Source organism: Pleurodeles waltl, chromosome 9 (assembly GCF_031143425.1).
Source record: "Pleurodeles waltl isolate 20211129_DDA chromosome 9, aPleWal1.hap1.20221129, whole genome shotgun sequence".
NCBI classification, from domain to species: domain Eukaryota; kingdom Metazoa; phylum Chordata; class Amphibia; order Caudata; family Salamandridae; genus Pleurodeles; species Pleurodeles waltl.
The window spans coordinates 639,026,957-639,049,378 of NC_090448.1; the positions used below are offsets into that span (position 1 = coordinate 639,026,957).

A 22,422-nucleotide genomic window follows, 5' to 3' on the forward strand; every position below is an offset into this window, starting at 1 on the left:
GAAACAACTTGGCTTGGGAGAAACAGAAGAGAAATGTGCAGTTAAGCTTAGGGGAAATATGGCACCCCACAAGATAAAAAATATTGCACAAAAATGGCAAACATTACAAGAAGCGGTAATCCATGCACTGATGTATACATTCTACCCATGGGTTGGGTGTGAGGGAGGGTGGCTTAGAGGGATGCACGGGGAAAATGACATGTTCCCTGATGGGTGAAAGAGAATGACCTTCCCGAATAGTCTATTCCTCTTCCTCTAGGTGCCACATCCCTGCTCCTAAAGTATTATGTTGTTTCCACTTTGCTGCTGCTTATGGGGGCTCTAATAGTGATAGTGATAAGGCTTTATTTGGTTTTAAAAACAAAAAACATAAAAGCACAGATATATATATATATATATATATATAATAAATTCATATCAGCATAACCATATGAACACATGGGATCCTTAAAACATGACAATCTAGATCAATATACTCATTTCCGCCATTTCCAATTATCCCAGAGTCAGCTGGCATAAGCGCGAAGTAGACACACAAAATGAAAAAGAAGTTTACTTGCAGTTAAGTGTATCAGCAAATGTGCTATTGTCCATGTAACAGGGTGGATGTCCATGGTGGTAACCAAACCGCCCAAAGGAGGGACAAACAAAGCATTTACCAATGATGACATATTGTTTTTGAAAGGCAAGCTCACAAACAAGTGATAGTGATGGGCGTGGTTAAAGCCTACACACACATTACAACAGGTTAGAGTGTTAAACCTAAAAAGAAAAACAGCACTGGTATATCCATTAAGTAGGATGCAATTTATCCATTTACACTGCATCTCATGTAGCAATAATTTAGCTTTAAGGTAGCACAGAGCAGTGGTATCAGTACATCTCAATTACATTCTTTACCCAGATATTAAGAGGGTCTTAGACCTTAGCCACCAAGCATGGTGCAGATATATAGATACAGCAAAAATAAGCCATTTTGTAGTGTCCCTTCTAGGCATCTTGTTCATATCCCTCATGCGTCTTATAGTTACAATCTGACAGACTGGATTTAGCCAAATTTTTCTGATTATTTTATAGCTGGAACCGAAGAATAAAAAAAAGTTCTTCTGTTTCAGAACTTGTCAGGCAGGATGGGCAATTCGAGAGAATTTTAAAACATTGAAATTTACTACGAAAATCATTTACTGGCAAAAAGCCACACCAGAATTGCAAATGTAGGGATTCTGCTTGAGGGGGTTCAGTGCAGTTCAGACAATCTTCACACAGCATATTATCTATAGAAGCCAAAAACTTTCCAGTCAACGTCCCAACAGTGTTAGGGTTCTGTTGGAGTTCATTGACACGATACCAGTATTGCTTTTTGAGACAAAGTGCATTCGTTTTTTTAAAATGCAGACTGGATTAGACCAGAGTTCCAGCATGACAAGTCTATACAACCAAGTCTTTACATACTTGAGACAAATTATGCTACCTTTGGAGTCCAGTGCAATCACTTTTAAAAAAGGTTGCCTCACGGGAAGCGGAAAGTTATTGGACCAAACTTGAATCCAATAGGTTAAAGGTGTAAATGCTCATGAAAATATTCTCGATTTTTTTCACTAGCCACTGTTTTGCACAGTCCATAAGCCCTTGCACCATATAATGCTGCTCCTACTCCCATGGACTGATAGATTTCAATAGTCGGCGTATTTGGCCTATAAATTGAAGGTTTCAGCTTCTTGACCAATGCAGAATGTACATGCCAGAGAGATAACAGACTTTTAGAGATTTGGGCAGTCCAAGATAGTTTGTGAATCTGACCTCCAAATAGTCAAACAGTGCGAGTTGCTCCAAAAGGGAGTCTCCCAGTTTGACCCTGCCCCTGAAGGACTTGTGTGGATTTAACACCATATATTTGGTATTATAAATATTGATCTCTAACTCAAGTTCCTTACATGATGTTAAGAACCGATCCATAACATTTTGAAGCCACACCGGTGTCCTGGAGATGAGAAAGGTATTGTCAGCAAATAACTGGGGCTAAACTATGTGTTCCGCAACTTTTTTTGGAGGGGGCGGGTGGGGGAAGTGTAGTCACCGTTGCAATCAATTAACAGCTCAATCCATTAATGTAAAGAGTTGGTGCCAGTACACACACTTGGCGCACTCCTCTGTTCACACTTAATGAGTTACCCAGGATTGGAGTTGGATATGCGAGTCTTCTTCTAAGACGTGTCTGTGGGTCTCCTTTGCCAGAGGATGCCAGAACTGACTACTATCATTAGTTTTTACCACAGTATACAAATCTCTCCATGATGTTTCTTCCCTTTTCCTTTGGGTCTTATTTTGGACAATTTCCATTTTATACTGCTTCCTTGTAAGAGGTACTCTGTTTCTACAGTCATCTTTAATGCACTCAACTCCTTCCGTATTGCTAATGGCTGTACGTTTTACGATCTTGTAAAAATATTTTTTAATCTTTCCCTTAATCCTCCAAAAATATCTAGGACTAAATTATCCTCTTTGACGTGCATGAGGCTCTAATCTAGTGTGTGTACCAAACTGGTGTAAATATGGGCAAGGATGTTTTCATTCCCCTGTATCGCAGGCCTCTAGATCTTCCTATTACTGCTAAGAATAATTAGATTTGATGGATTGTCCTCCAAATGGGGCTGTTGTGGAATAAATGGATGAATCAGTTCTAAAAATAAGCGCATTGTGGTCACTATCTAGTCTCTCAAAGATCCTCATGTCAATCAAATTATGCCACAAGATCAGATCTAAAAGGATGTAATCAATTCTGGTTTGTCAATAAGCCCTTTAAAGGTATGTGACAGTTCCTTATCTGAATTTGTGGGCCATTACAGGCTCGAAGAGTGTGCTCGAGTGTAAATGATGCTAGTTGGAATGCTGCATTTGTGTTTTTGGGGAGGCCCACTTGGCTCAGGCTAGAGACTCCCCATTCCTCATCTTCTTCCATAATATTTGCAATCATCACTAGGGGCTTGAAAGTGGTATTCAGATAACCAGCAAGTATTAAATGACCCCTTTCCTTGGGTCTTTCCAAAAAATCATCAAGAGTAATTATAGTGGGAGAATCTTGATTCTGCAAGTGGAATCTCTTATAAATATTGACCAGGAGAAGCACTAATTAAAGTTACAGTCAGTAGGTCCTTCGACTTAGTATCAAGTTTTTAAGGGTACCATGAAGATGAGTACTAACCCAAATAATAAGACCCTCCTGCTGGGTGACCCCTATATGAGGGTGTGGCCTCTACACTAATGTTTATAGAGCCTCCCCTATGGACCACATCACTGGCCAAAGTCTCTTGTAGGAGGCAAATATCAAATTTATCAATGAAATTTCCCCCACGCCTCACAATTGAATTTGGCCTTAATACCACAATATTCCAGGACAATAATGTCAAATTATCATGGTTCCCAACAGCCTTAGGAGGGAGTCCTAGGGACTGCCTCCTCATTTCATAAGGGTCAGTAGGACCATTATAAATACCAACAGTCACAGAATTGCCAGGGCACCGCCTCACCATAGCAAACTAGACTCTTTACTTTGGCATGACAATTCCACATTCCATCATGAACTACCAGTTCCGACTTCCACACTAGGCAGCCCCTCAGTAGGACCAGGTTGAGCACTGTCAGACAATTTACCTACAGGTCAACTACTCCCCGGGACAGGTACCTCCCTACGGTTTGGTAGGAAGTACTTGAATTGCATCTTAGAGCCATTAGGAAGTGAGTTTAGCAAGTACAGATTTACAATCCATCTCCTAAGTCCCTATTTACGAACTCTCGGGTAACAATCAATTTCTTCATCAAAATGGCACCGTCAAGTGGCCAAAACACCAGTTTTAACTATTGAGCAGCATTGCCTCATCTGCCTAATCCAATGGGTGATTTTATTTGTAAGGGTCTCCCAGTTTTCTTTAGTCGAAAGTGGGATTTTGGGAACATTTATCACATAAATTATGTTACTATTACCTTCTGTGTGGCTCACTTTACCTACTGGGGTATTCTAATGAGGCACCTCTTACCTTCTGGGAAGTTCACTGTACCTATCAGTGTATTCTCTTGGGGACGCCAATTACATTCCCTTAAGAGCTGCCATTCCCCTTACGGGTCCATTGCCATCCTCTCAACCGCAGCCCAAGAGTGAGATGAACGCTGCAGCAACCAGTTACACCCCCCCCCCCCCCACCCCCCCCCCCCCCCCCCCCACCCCACAGGATCACTTACACCAGGGGTTGGGCCTGACATTCAAAAACTAGGCTCCATAAGAGCATGGGAAATCTCCCTTGGTAGAGGACCCCCTAAAAGCTGACTGTTGATATCCATAAATCGGAGCATGCAGTGTTTGTTACAGGTGAGTGACATGTGGCCCAGTGTTTTCTATATATGTTCCTGGCTGGGGGGGTTCTACTTCCTTGTGGCCTCATTACTTCTTTGTTTACCCCACATGGTATCACCATGTCTATTTTAGCAGCTAGTGACCCCAAGTTCCTTCTCAGTGAGGACATTTCATTTTTCAATTATTCCATAATGGAGGCTAAGTTTACTTTGACACTCACAATTTATACAGTTGTTACAAACTTCACCCACTCTCTTGGCTCCCGCACATGCTATCGCATAGCCACATGGGTTAATGTCAGGATTCTCAATATCACTGCTTAAATGTGCTGGGGAGGGAGGGGTGGGGGGGGGGGGGCGGACAGTTAGCACATGCAACTTCCGGTACCACAGCTAATGTTGAGTCAATGGTACAAGCTGGTTTATGAGATAATGCCATAGTAGTATTAACTGCTCTGGCTTCATCTCCAGCAACGGCTGCAGAGTCTCCTTTTTTACCATCCCCTACTGTTGGAGGCACTGATGGAACCGCTAAGTAAATCTTCAACTTATTCAATGAGATTGTCAATATCATTTACCATGCAGTCCTCAGCTGCATTTGATACAGCAGTTTAGCCATCTTGTTAGCACCTTGAGGGCTCCCTTTTGCTTTAGTTTTGCCCACAATTTCGAGGGTGCCTCAACAGGTTGGAGGTGGCCCATTATTAACCCTTGGATACAAGTCAGTAGTAGAGGCGAGGGTGTTAATGCTGTGACCCGGCCCTGCCTCTTCCTATCTCAAACAGGCTATGATGGGCCAGTCTTAACCAGGGCACATGCGAGACACCTCAGGTTTTTTTGCGCCCATCAACTCTTGATGAACCCTCTTCTTTTCTTGGTTGAGTTGGGGGACCCGGCCCACTCCAGCTACAGGGCTGCACAACGTTCTGGTCCAGAAATGCGGCTTTAGAACGTCACTAATTAATGAATATAGGAATGGGGTAAAAGGAGGATCGCAGAGCCAGTAAAGTCAGAAAACTCTCCATGGAAACGAACATCACAGAGGCTAAGCACTGAAGGCAAATAGTATCTGTGGTCCTGGGGTGTTGGTCACAATGTAATTACATTTCGTACAGACTTACATGCGATTTGCTGAGCACACCAAAAATTGCCAAAAGCAGACTATACAAAGAAGATTTACCGCATTGGGAATATCATAAACCTGAAGGCCCAAGCGCGGTGGACCTGCTCTACCTCTTTCTGGCACTGACTGGCGCAGGACGGGTCCGCCCTTGGCGCTGCAGGAAGCGCTTCTCTACATGTCAGTGGTTGGCCCTGCCCCCTCTGGGACCGCATCTGCAAATGCGCCTCCTGGCGCAAGTTGTGGTGGCGGACGGAGTTCCCTGGGGGTTGTAGAGTCTCTGGTGACCAGAGACCCCTTAATCCAGCCAAGTTTTTTCCCCTATCTAAAAGGTCTGCCTTAGGTCCTCCTGCCATCACATTTGTGGGTAGTGCTACAACAGACTATTTTGTCTCAGTTTTCTTATTCATATTTTACAATGTTTCATACGTTTGATTTCTCCACAGGGTAACCACATCAATAGGTATATTGCGATTGTGTCCCTCAAAATGTAATACATACCCACATAACCTTGTCTATGCAACTGTTTGTGGCAAGGATGCTTTGAGGAACTGCTACATAAAGTTTGTCAGGTCTTTACAAGGTATAACAGTGGTACTCAACTTGTTTACATTTTCTGTACAATTACCTGACCTCTACTTCTGTATGACTGGGGGAAGTTCCAAGAGCTCCTCCACATTAGTCCATTGACTGCTATCATATATTGCAGAGGTATGGCATTGATAATGAAAATGCTGTAAACTGCATTGGTGGGGACCTTTCTGGCATTTCTATTTAATTGCCCAAGTTTATTATTAGTCCCTTCCTGGCAGAAGCCACAGTACAGACTACACTTAGAGGTATTTTCATATGAAAACAACATTTTGTGGTGTTGGAATATGCTTTCACAATTCTGGTATTAACTGCTGCCACATATCAGTGCATGTGAAAATAACCTTGGTTTAACTACTGAAGCTAATACAAAGAGGTGTTGAGTTACCAATATGCAGTGTTGTGTTCCAGCAAGGGAGAGCATTTTTCCACTTGAATATGAAAACTAAACCTTTCTTCAGCACTTTGGCTTATTTGTCAGATACATCCTGCATTTATCTGTTTAGTCACTCTAGAGCATGGATACTCAAACTACGGCCCGCGGGCCTCATGCAGCCCCACTGACCTTTACATGCGGCCCTTCGACCAACAGGAACACTGGGCAGCTGGTTGCTCGACTCTGCACTGACAATAAAAATATGAAATACACGCACAATCATTTATTTCAAGCTCAATTGGTCTGAAAGAAAGGAAGTAACTAGAGACTCCTGCACTTCAATTTAGAAAAGCCTTCATTTTTAAAGACATCTTGCAACACAAGTGTAAAACTAAGACAGCCTCTTCAAAATTAAAAAAGTGTATTTAGTTAACATGCAGAACCTTTTCGCCTTAATACAATTTATTTTATCAGTGCATTGAGATGTATCCTTTTAAAATTTATAGTTTTCAAACATACATTTGGAAACATAAATTTGGAAACATTAATTATTTCCCTAACCCTGAGAACATCACCAATAGTAAATTAAAGAAACAAGTCACTTGGTATGTGCGCTTTATGGGTGGCCTGGGTTCCTATCATTACAAAAATACACTTTAATAAATCAAACATAGAAGCAGGTTTTGTGCAGCACACCATGAATCATGTATTTCGAGGTCATCTTAAATGTGATAATGCAGAAAAAGGAGGGAAAGTGAGACTAAACAATTGTCTAGGATCACACAATTTGGAAAAGTAGGTAAGCCAGGATTAGTTCCAGGTTTTCTGGTTTCCCATTGTTTATTTCAGCCACTAGATGAATATAATTTGATCCTCCTACATCTATCTTGCAACCAATCCACCCAGCCACCGCCCCCCCCCCCCCGACTGCCACTGCCCTGGCATCAATGCAGCCCCCAGGCACGTCACAGACCAAACTTTTTGGCCCCTGGGAAAATGTTTGCGAGTACCCATGCTCTAGAGATTCATACTAGAGACCAATGGGTTTCCAATGGTGCTCTGCCTTTATGGAAGAGCAGAGGCAGCCACCTTTCAGCTGGTGATCCCCAGGATAATCGTTCCCTCCTAGGAATTTTTAGCATAAGATTGTCATCTGTGATAGAGGTTACTTCATTTTCCATGGCCTAGTGATACTTGGAAGCAATCATTTTGAGGCATTCTCAAGGAGTCCATACAAGTCCTTGTTTGTAAAGGTTTCAACAATAGTATGTCAGTTTGTACCGAGAAGAGTCCTCAGATTCAGTGAAGAATATTTTTTATTATAATTTTTTTCCCAGTCCCTCTAGGTGCCTATTGTAGGTGTCCTTTGGCAGCAGTATCTGCAGGGATTTTTGGGAAGCAAAACCTCAGACCCAGTTACAGAGCATCTGACCAGGTTTGACAGCACGTTTCTCTGGTCTTTCGGTTCAAACGGTTGGTCTTCAAGTGGAGAATCTTGTGTTTTCTCAAAGAAAAAGTATCTGGTTGATCTTATATGCAATTTGAGTGTTGGGATATGATCACTGGATGACATTCAATGAAAAGGATTATTGGTTTCCAAAGCCCTGATGAGGACATTGATATTCACAAGTTGCGGCAAAAAAGGTTGTGGTATAAATTCTGTGGAGCAATACACATCACAACTGAACTGGAATTCATCAATAAAATATTGTATTAAAAATGATACATTACGGTTTACCACATTTTCAAATTATATTTTCAGGCAGTTTTGGAAGGACATTTACCTTCTTTCACATCTTCACAAAATAAAACAAAAATTAGGAGCAAGTGGGAAAAAAAACAAAAATGCTACTGCTCCGAGTGTTAGTAAGAAATAGAGGATGGTATTGGTAGGGGTCATGGCAGAGAACGGTACATGTAATGCGTGAGGCAAGGTTGAGGAAAGATTAAGAGAGGTTAAGAAAACGGGGGAGGGAAAGAAGAGGGGGAAAAAGGCAATTTACCCTGTAAGAGAAGAAGATAATGAATGCCTTGGTGACAGCAGAAGCAAGAGAAACAGCAAGGGAATTAAAAACATGGACATGATTAGGAAAGATGAAATTATGGATTACAAAAGTTGTTTTCTACTTTTAAGATACAAACTGAAGTAGTCTATATTTCCACAGCCAACATTTGATAAGAGACTTTTATAAATACAGTCATCTTCACCATGGCTACTGTTTTTAGCTCATCTACACTTTTTCCAAGTAAGTAAACCAACCATATTCTGTGACTCTTAAAAGATTCTCATCCTGAAGAACATCATGGTTGGAGCTCTGTGGCTTCTCCTCAACTGTAATAAGTTCAAGAATGACACCTTCAGCACTTGTCAGTTGGTGCCTTCCTCCAAAGTTGCTGCACACCAGGTCCCATGTTTCTGTTTATGTGTCAGAAGACCTCGAGATGTTCCTGTTGTTCTCCTGGTGATCTCTGTGCTTAATAAAGCGTATAAACTGTGCGCTTAATTACGCAATGATACTTTCAGTTAGACACAAAAGCAAATCAATTGCTGAGCGATCACAATCAACATTAAAAGTAAACATTCTTATACAATCAGCTCCAATCAGTTGTTAAAAAACTAAGCATGGTATGTTCCTGTCAGTATGATGGAAACTACTTCAGGCCAAAAAAAAAAAAAAAGTTGTAGTTTTTCTTCAGTAAACATTCCCACTAAAAAGGTACACTTGTCAAAAATTATTTGATCACATCCAGCTTAATATAAAACCTTTCTTAGGGGGATATGGGGAAGGGAGGAGGGGGGAAAGGGGGGGGGGGGGAGGGAGAGCACACCAAGAAATTCTAGCCCGAACACTCTGTGGCAATTACATGCAAAATGTGTTACATAATACCAGACTCATACTGCAAAACAATATAATAAAAATAGATTTAGCACTGACTTCCACAACACACCTTAAAGTCTTTATATTTCCATAGACAATATAATAAAATTTTATTTGAACACAACACTTAACTTTGAATGGCACACAACCACTTCTTTCTACCAAAACCAACTGTCATGCATATAGGGACCTGTACACACTCCTCACATTCTGTTCTTCAGAGCACTGCATTGCACTGCACCTCTACTCTCACAAAACTTGGCCAATTTGACCAGTCATGCTTACCAAGGCACAGTATCTACGTAAAAAACAATCTGCACCAGATTAGCATTGAGTTTTATCACAACCCTGAACTGGAACTCCTGCCTTCTACTTTCAAGTCTCAAGTCAAAGCTGATGCATTTGGTTTGAGGGCTCCATCAGCTGCTAACTTTTCAACCGCAGGACATGGATTCCTGACTCACTCATGCCTTATTGTGATTCAGCTATCAATTATGTACTTTATTGAAAATATGTGATTTAGTGATCATTTGCCATATGCTGCCTTCCTACTTTGCCATTTCTTTCAAACAGAGAATCTCTAAAACTAAATGGTTTGCTTACAGAAATATTAGAGATAGCTAAGCGGCTTATTTTGCAACTTTGCTTATATCGCCGTTATTAATAAGATGAGTACTAAAATATGTTACCTGCATTTGTCTAGTACATATTACAGTTAGAGCTTCATAATCAGAGCACCCTCTCCCGTTCTGGGTGCCAGTAACCAGTATCAATGTGGTATATTATCACCAGCTGATTAGTGGCAAGACAAACTGGGTAAGGGCCAGCAACGTTAAAAAAAGAATAGTGTATTCTTTACTGATGGATTTGGCTGTATAGTTGCCAGCTATGTCCTGTTATAGATCTATGTAGGCCATTATCTACATGGATGCAAATGTGGAACAGTGCCTTCTGTTTCATTATGTAGGGGCGTGGATTTGCATTGCTCAATTTCAGATGATTATGTTTTACAGCATATTTGTCACTATGTGCCTTTGAGGCTCTGCTAACTTCTCTTCTAGAGAAGTGTGGCTCAATGGTTGGAGCGGCAGACCCTGAAGCAGAGATCTGGCTCAAGACCAGGGTTCAAGTCCCGCTTCGGCAGGTCTTGGGCTCAATTCCCCTTGACCAGATAATTCTCGCCTCGGTGCCTAATCTAATTCATGGGTCCCACTCTGCAACTCAGGGCAATAGCTTGCTTAATCTCCACAACGGCCCCAACAGCGCTTGGATGCCTGGCTTCACCCTGGGGGTGCTCAGGAGTGGGCGCCTCACAGGGAAAAGCCAGGAGGGGTTCCATAGCGGTATGAGTACAGCGCCTTGAGACCCTAACGGGTGAGTAGTGCGCTATACAAGTGCTAATTTACATTTTTTTTACATTTTAAGAGAATGAGGATTTGGTAAATTTAGATCTTTCTGGATGTTTGATATTCCAACTACGTGAGTTTTAGTCATGTTACGCACAGGATGATGCTGGAGAAAAATAGCTAGTTTCTATCATATTTATACATATGGTACCAAATCTGTCAAACATCCCATAAACACACTAGTCATTTGAGGCATCCCAGGGATGTCACCAAACTAGGTAATGCCAACCTTCTCTTAAATCATAAGTTGTATGGACTGAGGACCGAAATGCAGAACATTTCCTTCTCATATAATCTGATGTAGCAGTTTGGGAAGAACATTAAGTTTTAAATATATATATTTCAGCTATCAAAGAATCAACCTTTAAATCATACTAAAGCTCATTTGTAACGTCTATGAGATTTATAAAAGTTTTACATAAAAAGAAATGACTAAAAAGTAAGAATTGGCTACAAATATTTTATTCTTTGATGCTGGGCTGTCCTTATCACTTTGCTCTACCGCTATTCTTCTGTTTCTTGCCACAACTAACCTATCCTCATTTCATAAACAATTGTTTCCCGACTTCATCGCATTCTCATACAAATGTATTACTGTAACGGGCTTTATATTTAGATCACTTTCCTTGACCAACTGGAGCCTTTATTCTTTCAAAGTCTCTCAACTTCACCTTATTGGTTCGACCTGCTTTTCTCTCATCAAATTCTGCACTTCACTTTTTGATTTTCTCTTCTTCCCTTTCCCTCTGTGTACTCTCTTTCAAAGTGTCTTACATATCTTAAACTTTGTTTAAAAGGCTACTTTCTTTATACATATCTCACACTCATTTAATCCATTAGCCTATTCAGTCACCAATTCAAGTAAGCGGCATAAGACTTCTAATCCTTCTGGCCCAAAAAAGTGCATAACATGGGAGGACTCTCAGTAAATAAATTCATACCACACACTTTTGAATAACGTGTCAATACTTTTTTCTACTTGGCCATTTCAATGTATGTTCCGCTGGGCTCATTACAAAAAAAGGTGGTGGACTAACATTTTTAAATTGAAAATACTTTTACACAAAAGAGACTAGAGCAAATATTGAACACTTAATGCAACTTAAGAAGAGGACAAAGCCCAATACAAAACACACACAAAAATAACACACCAGTTTCAAATTAGATACCCTAACTCTTCACACTGAAGTAAGATTTTCCCAACCACTTACAACCTAAGTAATGGACACAAATATTGAATTAAAAATGCCAGTGTGCATTCTTGCTGTCTTACACGTTTACTTTCCCTCTTGTTTAATGTAACCAACTTCTGAGCTTCACAGCTACCTTATGGTAAACTGTGCTATGTACGCTGGATCCCTTATGCCACTGCAAATTACTTGTTGCTCATCTGTGTGAGTGATAAGCTTTGGTTTCCTTCTCACGTCTCCTCGAGTGTCTTTGTTTTCATCTGCTTTTCTTCTTGCTGCCTGACGATATTGATTGTTTTAAATGAGGAGCTTAAAATTCCTCAGTTACCATTATTGAGCATGAAGATATATGGTCATGTGTGCGCCAGTGGGTGCATTGTGATCTACTTATAATAATAATTTTAATGTCAGTACACAAAAAAGACCCAATACTGTGAGAGAGGATTCTCACATGTTGAGGCACTATTCCTTAAAAATGTCAGTGAGTCTGGTCATCCATTTATACTTGCCATCAATGTGAAAAGTGTTGAGGAGACTGAGCTGAATATGAATATATCTAAACTGAAGTTCATTCTTCGTAACCATCTCATCCACTACCTCTCCAGTTTATAAAGACGCACATTCCATTCCTTCACTCCAAAATTGTAGTTCTCGACTCACCTTCCAAGTTCTATGTGACAAATTCAAGCTCTACGATAAACCCCACTATCATTTGTTCATCTGCAGTTCCACAGCATAATCTGATCTGTCTTTTATTTTTATCCTTGTTAAGGCTGGAAAACTTTGAAAATGTGCTTAAATTATCCATCGACTGTACCTATAGTACACCACGTGCTGATTCAATTGCACAATATTGATGGACACAAAAATCAATATAGCAAATACGAAGATCACCACTACAAAGATAACCACCACATCAATTATGGTATTTAGTATAGTTTGCTCAAAGATAGTCAGTTAAAAATAGTTTATTCCATAAGAGAGTATGGGGGTATTTATTTTATTTATTTAAAAATACTTCCATTACATGTTATTACATGTTAGAATTATGGTTATAATACCTATGTTAGCTAAATAAAGATAAATCAATTAAGCATTACAAAGGGGGTAAGTTAATATTTATTTACATCACTTACATTAACGTAACAATTCAATTGAGTTAGGAATAGGGTTAGTTTTAGAGGTAAGTTAACTGTAGTGACAATTTAATGTACAGCAATTAAGAATTAGTGTTACAGATAATATTAAGGTTATGTAAAGGGTAAACAACATAAAATTACTAAGGAATGTAAAATCAATTAAGGATTTAGGGTTACTGTATAGGCTGAGCTAGGGATATGCATTTAGTTAAATTATATCTAATTAATGAAGGGTTACAGTTAGAATTAGGTTCAGAATGAGTAGTTTAGTAAGCGAACGTTGTCCTTGTATATTTACAAAAATATGGAAGAAACTGTGCGAATTCAATGGGTTTGCATTATACAGAATAGACCCAATGAACTGTGAAGTGAACCACCGCCTGGGTAGAAAAGGTAGGTATTAATAAATTAGACACTATAGGAACCCTAGCTCAGAAGATGTGAACACATGCTGTGATCATTATATTATGTCGGATTTGATGCACTGAATGCTTGTACAAGGGAAATCTCAACACCTGATTGCATCACTGTTCACTATTTCTGTATTAAAAATAAACAAAGAAAAAATATTTCTTAATAAATATTTAATTTAAATTTAAACTTAGGAGTAGGCAAAGGATAATTAATACATCTATTATGAATGAATTAAAGTTACCTAAAAGATACTGTTAGCATTAGGATCAATTTATAGATGATTTATATTTAATTACAGTGGTTAAGGGTTACAGCTTTAGAGTTGGGGTAGTGAAAAGTCACATTTTATTAAATAAAGGGACATTAAATCGTATTGGGGTTAGAATAAGGATAATTAAATTAGATTCAATGTAAATAAATTAAAGGGTAGGTTACAAGTAGAAATTATTAGTTAAAAATAATAATTAAATTAATCTGAATGAAAAAGAATAGGTTTACATAGTTATGAGGTCAAGGGAGTTGTGTCTGGGTACGAATAATACATTTTGTACTTCCTTGGAGATCTACATAATTGTCCCCCTTCAGGTATTAGGCTTTGAGGCAATAACACAGAACTGTAACTGTCCATGTCACACTCCTCATAAACAAAGCAACCATGCTACATGTAACCACCCATTTTCAAATGTCCTCCTAAACTGCCCAATGTGGGGCGTGGTCAAGATAGCGCCACAAGCGTTCACCCTCCTCTGAGGCTCCACTTGAATCCAGGCCCATCATTCATTGTCCTGCATGCCTTCATCATGTGGGACACCCAGACATGTGGAAGACAACCCCGACCTCAGCTGCTGAGTAGTACAGGCAGCCGGCGCTGCCCTCCACTGAGGCTGGCGGCTCAGGATTTTCCAGGGAGGCGCACTGGCTAATGAGGCCTGCCCCACAGGGTTCCAAGGCTCAGGCTGGAGTGTAGTGTGGTCAGTTTTACGTATATTTTGCGCATTAGCTTCAGGCTTTAGGCCTCTGTGCACTTTGCCCTAAATATATTTTATTCATTTACTAACAGCTTAGAGCCTCTGTGCCCTTTATTCTAAATGCTTTTTATTAGGCTTCGTACTGTTATTTTTCAGAATAGCCAGTTCTACGGTATTGTTTTTTATTCATATCACACTGTTTTGCCTACTTCAGCACTGGAGTTCTTCATAACATATTCACTCTGTGCTTCAGTCAAGGATACAGTCTGGTACATTGCCGATAGACGTGGTAGGAGTCTAGACTTGCCATTCCTGCGTAGGGACATTTTGTGATCACGATGACATGTTAGTTATAAAATCACTTCCTTGTCCCAATACATGGAAGAGGGAGATTCCGACCAGGAAACCACAACTAGACGCTGACTGCCTCGTTGCAGATGCTGAACCAGATCACAGGCCTTTGCTCAGGTATGAGTGTGTCCGTCTCCCTAGTGATACAGAAAGGCAAGCTAGAAGCTTAACATGCTGTGCTCTAAATAGAACAAGCAGAGGGAGAGTAGAAATGGTTAGGAATTATGATAGCTTTATTTCTATGTTTTACTCTCCTGGTTACTATATCAATCCTACTATGTTGTATTGTTCTGGTTATTGCGGCTCACGCCTTCATATCTAAAAAACAGTCGTTTTATTAAAACATTATATAAAACTTATACTGTCTTTGTCAGTTGTATATGAGACCATATTGTGAATGAGAGAGTTGGTTTGGATCTGAGTGACCACGACTTCCCTGAGAAGTTCCAAAGATGTCATGCGCTCGGCTGCCCAATCATTTCTTCCCCGTGGGAGAAATGAGGCACTGCTAGTTAGCCGGAGCAACAACCGGATTTAGGGTGACAGAGTTCCTTACAAGTGGGTCAGACTCAGTCCCCCACACCGTTATCGATCCTGCTGCCTAGAAATCCAGTAGTCTCATTTAGGATAATGAGAGCCCACGCGACATGGCGCCGCCAACGTTTGGTCTGGCTCTAATGTTTGGGTCCGACTGACTCTCTCGGTCTCATATATATTTTGACTCCTCGGTTCCGTATGCGGAGACGTCCGTGGGGCTGAGGGTTTCCGCCACCACAGGTTGGGTACATCCTATTACTTAGTGGTTGGTTGTTCAAGCTTGAACTTTGAAAGGAAGAACCCCGATATTGGTGTGCCTTCTCTGTCCCAGAGCTATTTTTTGTTATACTAATGGCGAATCCAGTTGTAGTAAATATACCGCTTAATATGCGATTTCCGCTCACGGGTCATCTGATAGCACATGGACTGACGGTCCAGGGGGGTCCGGTCACTTTTGTGGTGGACGCCCATGCAGCCTATAGAACAGAACTTTTTTATTCTTGGGTCGTATTTCCAGCAGCTGATGGGGGTACAAATACTTTTCACGAATATACTGTTGCAAATGTCCCTGGACAATACAGGGCTTATGCATACTTAGAAATACCTTTATCTTATCAAGAACACCATAATTGGCTTGATGGCGCCCTCCCACATTCAGTAACACCAGTAAGGTTAGGTCCGTTAAGTAATGATGGTCCGACCTGGCCTTTATTGGCTACATATACACCGTATCCTGGAGTGGCAAATGTGGCAGTGGCTGAAGTGCGTTGTTTATATATGGAATTAACTGCAACATACAGACGATTAGTTCAGTTTGTGATGCACACATTAAATACTAATGCAGCGCGTGCTGCTCCAGCACACCCACATGCGGTGGTACCAGGGATCAATCCGGCCACTGTACACTCAGTAATGGGCAAAGTACCGGCTAAACGTGAGGAGACTCCATTTTGGCTGGCGCAAAAAATTAATACGCTGGAAGCAGTATTTCCCCATACGGGACCTCAGGATAAGCATAGAATTTTGACGATGTGTTTGCCGTATGGGATGGTTCCTACGGTGGATCTTTGTAATACTTGGGGCACGGTGTTTGCCGCACTCTATACTACAGCACACGGTACACCGACTTTGGCTAATTTGCCGGAGGTGCTTAAACAAATTCAGGATGAATATGGGGCTGCCCCTGCCTTAGATTTAGGCATGCAATTGATGGGTAATTTTGATGCGGTTTCTTCTATTATTTTGAGTAATCTCAAGGGGGAGGCTGTAGCACTAGCAGTGCGAATGAGTCTTCGGGAAGTTCCGCAGATTAATCAGGAGCGGGAACTTCCGAGAATAATAGCTGAAACATATTCTAGTATTGGTTGTGATAGCCTAGGGACTCGACCGCAGAAGCCACAATTGCAGGGTAAAAATAATAAGGATAATTCTAAGCAACAGCAACCTGAGGGTGCGAAAAAGCGCTGGGATAAGAAACAGCAAACACCTAAGAAAGATGGTGGGCAGTCTCCGCAACCGGAGACCCCACAAAATAAGTATAATCTCAGGAATAGGGATACTTTGAAGACGCCTGATAGATATCAATATACTGATACGCGCCAATCTCGTTCCTTTCAGGACTCCTCGGAGAAAAGAAGTGAGAGAGGTGGGCGGTCAGAGCGGAGGACGGAGTACGTGAAACCGAGACAGGATTCACAACGCTCAGCGGAGGTTTCTATTAAACAAGAAGAGAAACCACTGCAACAAAAACAGCAATTTAAAAAGAAGAAGGTGGCAGCAGTCTCAGTTAGACATGCCGCTCAAGAAGAGAGTTCTCTTGACGAACAAGACATGGGCGTTGGCGCTGTTAGACAGCGCGGCAGAGGTCACAATAGTTCGCCGGAGTCTTCTAGAGCATCTGGAGGCGAAAGCAACTGATGACTTCATACAAGTCGAGACGGCAGATATGCGAGTCTCTGATCCTGATCGAGTATATCTTGTGACTCTACGATTGGAAGGGGACATTGACCGCATTGTACACGCCATCTTTTGGGACCATATGGTAAAATCATATGATGTCCTGTTGGCCGAACAAGATTGGCCACCTGACTTTGTTCGCGACTGTCCAGGTTGGGGAGGAGGTTATTTCACCTTCCTTTTCACCACTTGTTCCGAGAGAACTAGCGGAGTCCTATTGTAAATCATGGGCTCTAGCACAAGCCCCCGCCCTATATAGAAATAATGTGGGGTGGGATAAACAATCACCTTATCATGTCATTCCAATTAAGGGCAAACCTCAGCCACAGCCGCAATATCCTATTAAATTTGAGGCAAGGGCTTCGGTTAGGGAAATTCTTACACAATTGGAGTACCAAGGTGTGATTGAGCCTTGTGTCTCGCCGATGAATAATCCCTTATTTCCGGTTGCTAAACCGGACCATTCCTATAGGATAGTGGTGGATTACAGACATTTGAATAGTCATACACGCACATATGCCATACAGAATTCACATAGCGCTGCGCTTATGAATAATATAGTGCGTAAAAAATACAAAACAACATTGGATATCTCAAATGGATTTTTCTGCCAGAATATAGCACCCGAAAGTCGGGACTATACCAGTTTCAGTGCGTTTGGCTCTCAGAAAAAGTTTTGTCGTTTACCTCAGGGGTATAAGAATAGCCCAGGACTGTTTTCGGCTCGTGTGACTGAACTTCTGCACGAGTTAGACCCTGAGGCGTTATCATATGTTGATGACATATATTTGACAGACGATGAGATTCTACAACATCTCAGACGCGTATCGTGCATTGTTGTGGGATTTGCTGATATTGGCTATAAGTTTAATTTTAAGAAATCAAAGATTGCCTTCCTCAGTGTTATTTTCCTGGGATATGAGTTATCGAGTGAGGGCAAGAGCCTGGCACCACATTTTTTGTAGAAATGTGCTTTATTGCAGCCTCCTAATACGGTTCGGAAGCTTCAGTCAATATTGGGGTTTCTGAATTTTGGCAGAACTTACATTCCTGAATATGCTACACGTATAAAACCTTTATATGAACTGATTCGCCCGAATTTTTCAAGTAGATTTTGGACGATTGAGCATACACACATACTGCAAGAGTTGCAGAATGATCTCTTAGCGGTTAAACATTTACACACACGGGACAATAAAACTCATTTGGTCATCAGGGTGATTCCTGGGGCTGTTGGATTTACGTATGTCACCTTTAATGAAGGAGAGACGGTCCCGATAGCATACAAGTCCCACTTGTATTCTGCTGCAGAACAACGTTTTGCACAGACTGAGAAAATTCTCACTGCAGTACAGATGGCTGTGATCAAAGAAAGACCGCTAGCCCAGGGCCAACGCATTATTGTCGTTTCCCCAATTCCGGCCTTAGAGGCTGTTACAAAAGCGAGTGTTCCTAATTCGAAAGCTTTACACCCGTGGTGGATACAATGGGCTACGTCTTTGACGGCCACTGATGTGGATTACATATTTGACCCTAAGCTGCAGACTCAAGAATTTCTTCAATATGAAATAGAGTACCCAGTTCCTGCTGGCACATTGCCTATTGATCAATATGAAGTGGTCATGTATACCGATGGCTCTGCGCAACCGGCGGTTGGGACTAAACAACAGTATTCTGCTGCATGTGCGGTGGTGAGCGGGACTATGGAGGGGGAAGTCTTCTGCCCCCGACATACTTATACTAAAACCTTGGGAGATTGCACGGCGCAGCTGGCTGAGCTCAAAGCTCTTTTGTTGGCGTTGGAGCATGCAGAGCCGGCGATATTGACCTTGCTGGTCTGTGACTCCTACTACTGTGTGCAATCCTTGAATGAATATCTGCACTATTGGAAAATGAATGGGTTCAGAGATTCTAAAGGCAACACCATTAAACATAAATTGTTGTGGGGTAGGGTTGCGGGTCTGAAAGAAACGCTTCCTAAAGTCCATGTTGTACATACACTTGGACACCAGCGCGTTGGAATACACGTTGCTGGGAATAATTTGGCTGATGAGGCTGCAAAGTCGGCAGTGGCTATCGCCACTGTAGCCGCAGTGACTCGTTCGAGTTCAAAACCAGACATAGAGATCTCGGCTGCCATAAAAGCTACGGCTGATGGCACGCCATTTCCTAAAGGCTTTCCTTCTAAATATAGTTACTGCTTGAATGGCGCACTAAATGCTGCTGTTAATATTCCAGGCATTGGTGTACGTGAATTACCAAATAAGATTGAGAGACCTCGATTACTTTCTGCAGCACATGAAGGGGTGGCGTCTGCGCATGCTGGGGTGGCTGCCACGATTTCACTTTTACAGGCCTGTTATTGGTGGCCTGGTCTCTATAAGGAGACAAAGCAGTATGTCCTTTGTTGTGACGTCTGTCAACAAATTAAAGCGTCGTCGGCTAGACGCCCGCAGCAGACGCCTCTTCTGATTTCAAACAGACCATTACAGTGTGTGTACTTGGACCATTGTGGTCCGCTGACACCAGATAGTGCATACAAATACATCTTGGTTGCTGTAGATTCGTGCTCCAGATTTGTGTGGGTCTGGCCACAGCGCTCGGCTGACGCTCGGACTGTTATTAAAGATTTGCGTATCTTTGTCGATACATTTGCGGCTTTTCATTCGGACCAGGGCCCTGCTTTTGCCTCTAAGGCATTCAGGGACACCATGGCTTCGTTGGGGGTCCAGCTCCAATTCTCGTCTCCATTTCATCCCGAGGGAAATTCTGTCGTGGAGCGTTTAAATCGTGATTTAAAGCAATCCTTAACGGCCAGGGTTATAGGTACGGGTCGTAGTTGGCTAGCCCACCTGTATGGAGTACAGAGAGCACTTAATAACTTGCCTAGAAGGTCACTGGGGGGTCGTACTTCATATGAGTGCCTGTTCGTAACACAAATGTATGTTCCTGATCTAGATGGTCCTGGTGTGGAGGCGGCAGATACGCCCTTTGACATAAATGATCGTGTCACTGTTTTGCAGGATTTACAACAATTCCGTGAAGATAACTCTTCTGCAAGTGCTGCCTCCTCTGGAATTAAGGATGAGCCAGTAACACCTACTGGTTGGATACCCAGGATTGGGGATCTAGTGCGTGAAAAGGTCGCAGTAAAGAAAGAATTTGGTCCTTCTTATCGAGCACCTGTCCCGGTGTTGGGGCTGAGCGGCACAAGAACTGTGATTTTGCCGCCGCTGCAAGGGGCCAAAGGAAATCGTTTTGTTTCCATTGATAATGTCAAGTTACAACATGTGGCCGATTCTGCACAGCAGACCAAGAGGGACACCCAGTAGTTCCGGCATCCCTCTCACTACTGGGGAAGAAGTCCCGCTGCAGGTGATTTGCACCGACCCTATTTCCTCTCCGAGCTTGGGGAGGGTGGAAGATGATTTTGCGATTGTTCCACAGTCAACGATTGATATCGATTCTTTTGCTCAAGTTGCTGTACGTTCTACTGATGTTTCTGAACATGTGATTTATAGCGTACCTAGGAGAGAACCTCCATCAGCTTCCTTGTTCACTGTTGCACCTTTTGCAAGAACTGCCTCTGGCTGCTTCAACGACGCGGATGCGGCTGTATCCAGCTCTTCGTCTTCGATGTCTTCGATCCGAGGTCCACGTAAGCTACTCAGTTGGCTTAAACGTACATATTTTGTTATTCCTTGGAACTATTTGTGGCTCTTTATGGTCGTAATGACTCTTTTTTTGTGGTTGGGATTTGTGGTTACTTTTTTTCTAGTAATACATGGTCATTTTCTTCCTGATCGATCAGACATTGAGCACGTGGAGACTGTGTTGAGACCACATTTTTCGTCTCATATGGTTCGGAGAGACTTGTCCAATGTGAACATTTCTGCAATACCGATTCCGGATGGGATTGTGTGGGATAAAGTAATGTTTGATATATATGGTCCCACTGAATTGATTCAAATACCGTATGTCCTTAAGTTATCAATGAATGATATTGTTATTCCAGGCATTGTTTCTGATGATTGGGATGTGAAGACAGTAGATTCTATGCTAAAAGATTTGCAATATTATACGGTCTATGACGATGAAGATGCTTACCAATTTGGAGATAATCATGGTGATATGTTTTGCTACACCCATTATGGACACCACTTTATTCACAAAGCGAGTAGCCCTAAGTCCATCTTTAATTATGTACAATGGGAACATTGCTCGACTCCTCCACAAGGGAGTTCGAAAACGTATAATGATAAATTTGCATATTTTTCCGGGCATGATCAGCGAAATGCTAAGTCTTACTATTTTAAAGTGACACCGTATTCTAATAAGCAAATTTTGTTGACCGATACTAAATTACTATATTCTAATTCGTTTGTATCTAAACTTTCGGTCGAAGGATATGAATACTGGTTGAAAACTGTTGACTTGAAAAGTGTTTGGGGTACGAAAAATTGGCAGATGCAAGGCAGAGATACATTATTTCGAGCATGCATTATCCCTGTGCAAATGATTTTCCTCAATGACACAGTACAACAGACTAGTTGTTTGGGCTTGGCGTCAATTAGAGAATTGACTTTGCCTAGTATACCTGTCCCTTCTAAATTAAATAACTGGCAGCACTATGTGAATGCTACTTTTAGTGAATTTACGCATTGGGTCCAGAATGGTACGCTTAACGCTTCCTCGTTACATCCGGGCGGGTGGTTATTGTGGCCTGTAGACACTAATCAGTGTCATCAACGTTTTGTTACCTCTTCTGGGGGGTTCAGGACTAGTAGGGCTGACCCTCGTTACATTTCACCAGAACATGCTGATATAATAACTACATACAGTGTGGGTAAACTTTGTCAACAATGGTTGAAGTACTCCACGCTGGGTGCAGTTAAGTCACACCTCAAGTTACAGTCTAATGGTATTGATTTACAAGATTTCTTATCAGGTCCCAAGGTGCCCCGGAGAAAAAGGTTCTTATACGAGGTGTATAATGAGTTTTGGAAACTTTCCCAGCAGGAGGCTGCAGCCCGGTTAAGACAGATTGATCAAGAAAATCTGCTGCAGACTTTGTCTGTTGTTGATAATGGCATGCATACCCTTTCTGACCGTGTTTACACGATTGACAGTATTGTCTCTTCTGCTATT

At 41.7% G+C, this 22,422-nt stretch overlaps 1 protein-coding gene across 2 annotated transcripts in view; it reads right to left on the reverse strand.

Moving 5' to 3' along the window:
• The window catches only part of PPP5C (protein phosphatase 5 catalytic subunit), a 269,413-nt gene that overhangs the window by 195,999 nt on the left and 50,992 nt on the right, over positions 1 to 22,422 (reverse strand). The gene's annotated exons all lie outside the window — the stretch shown is intronic.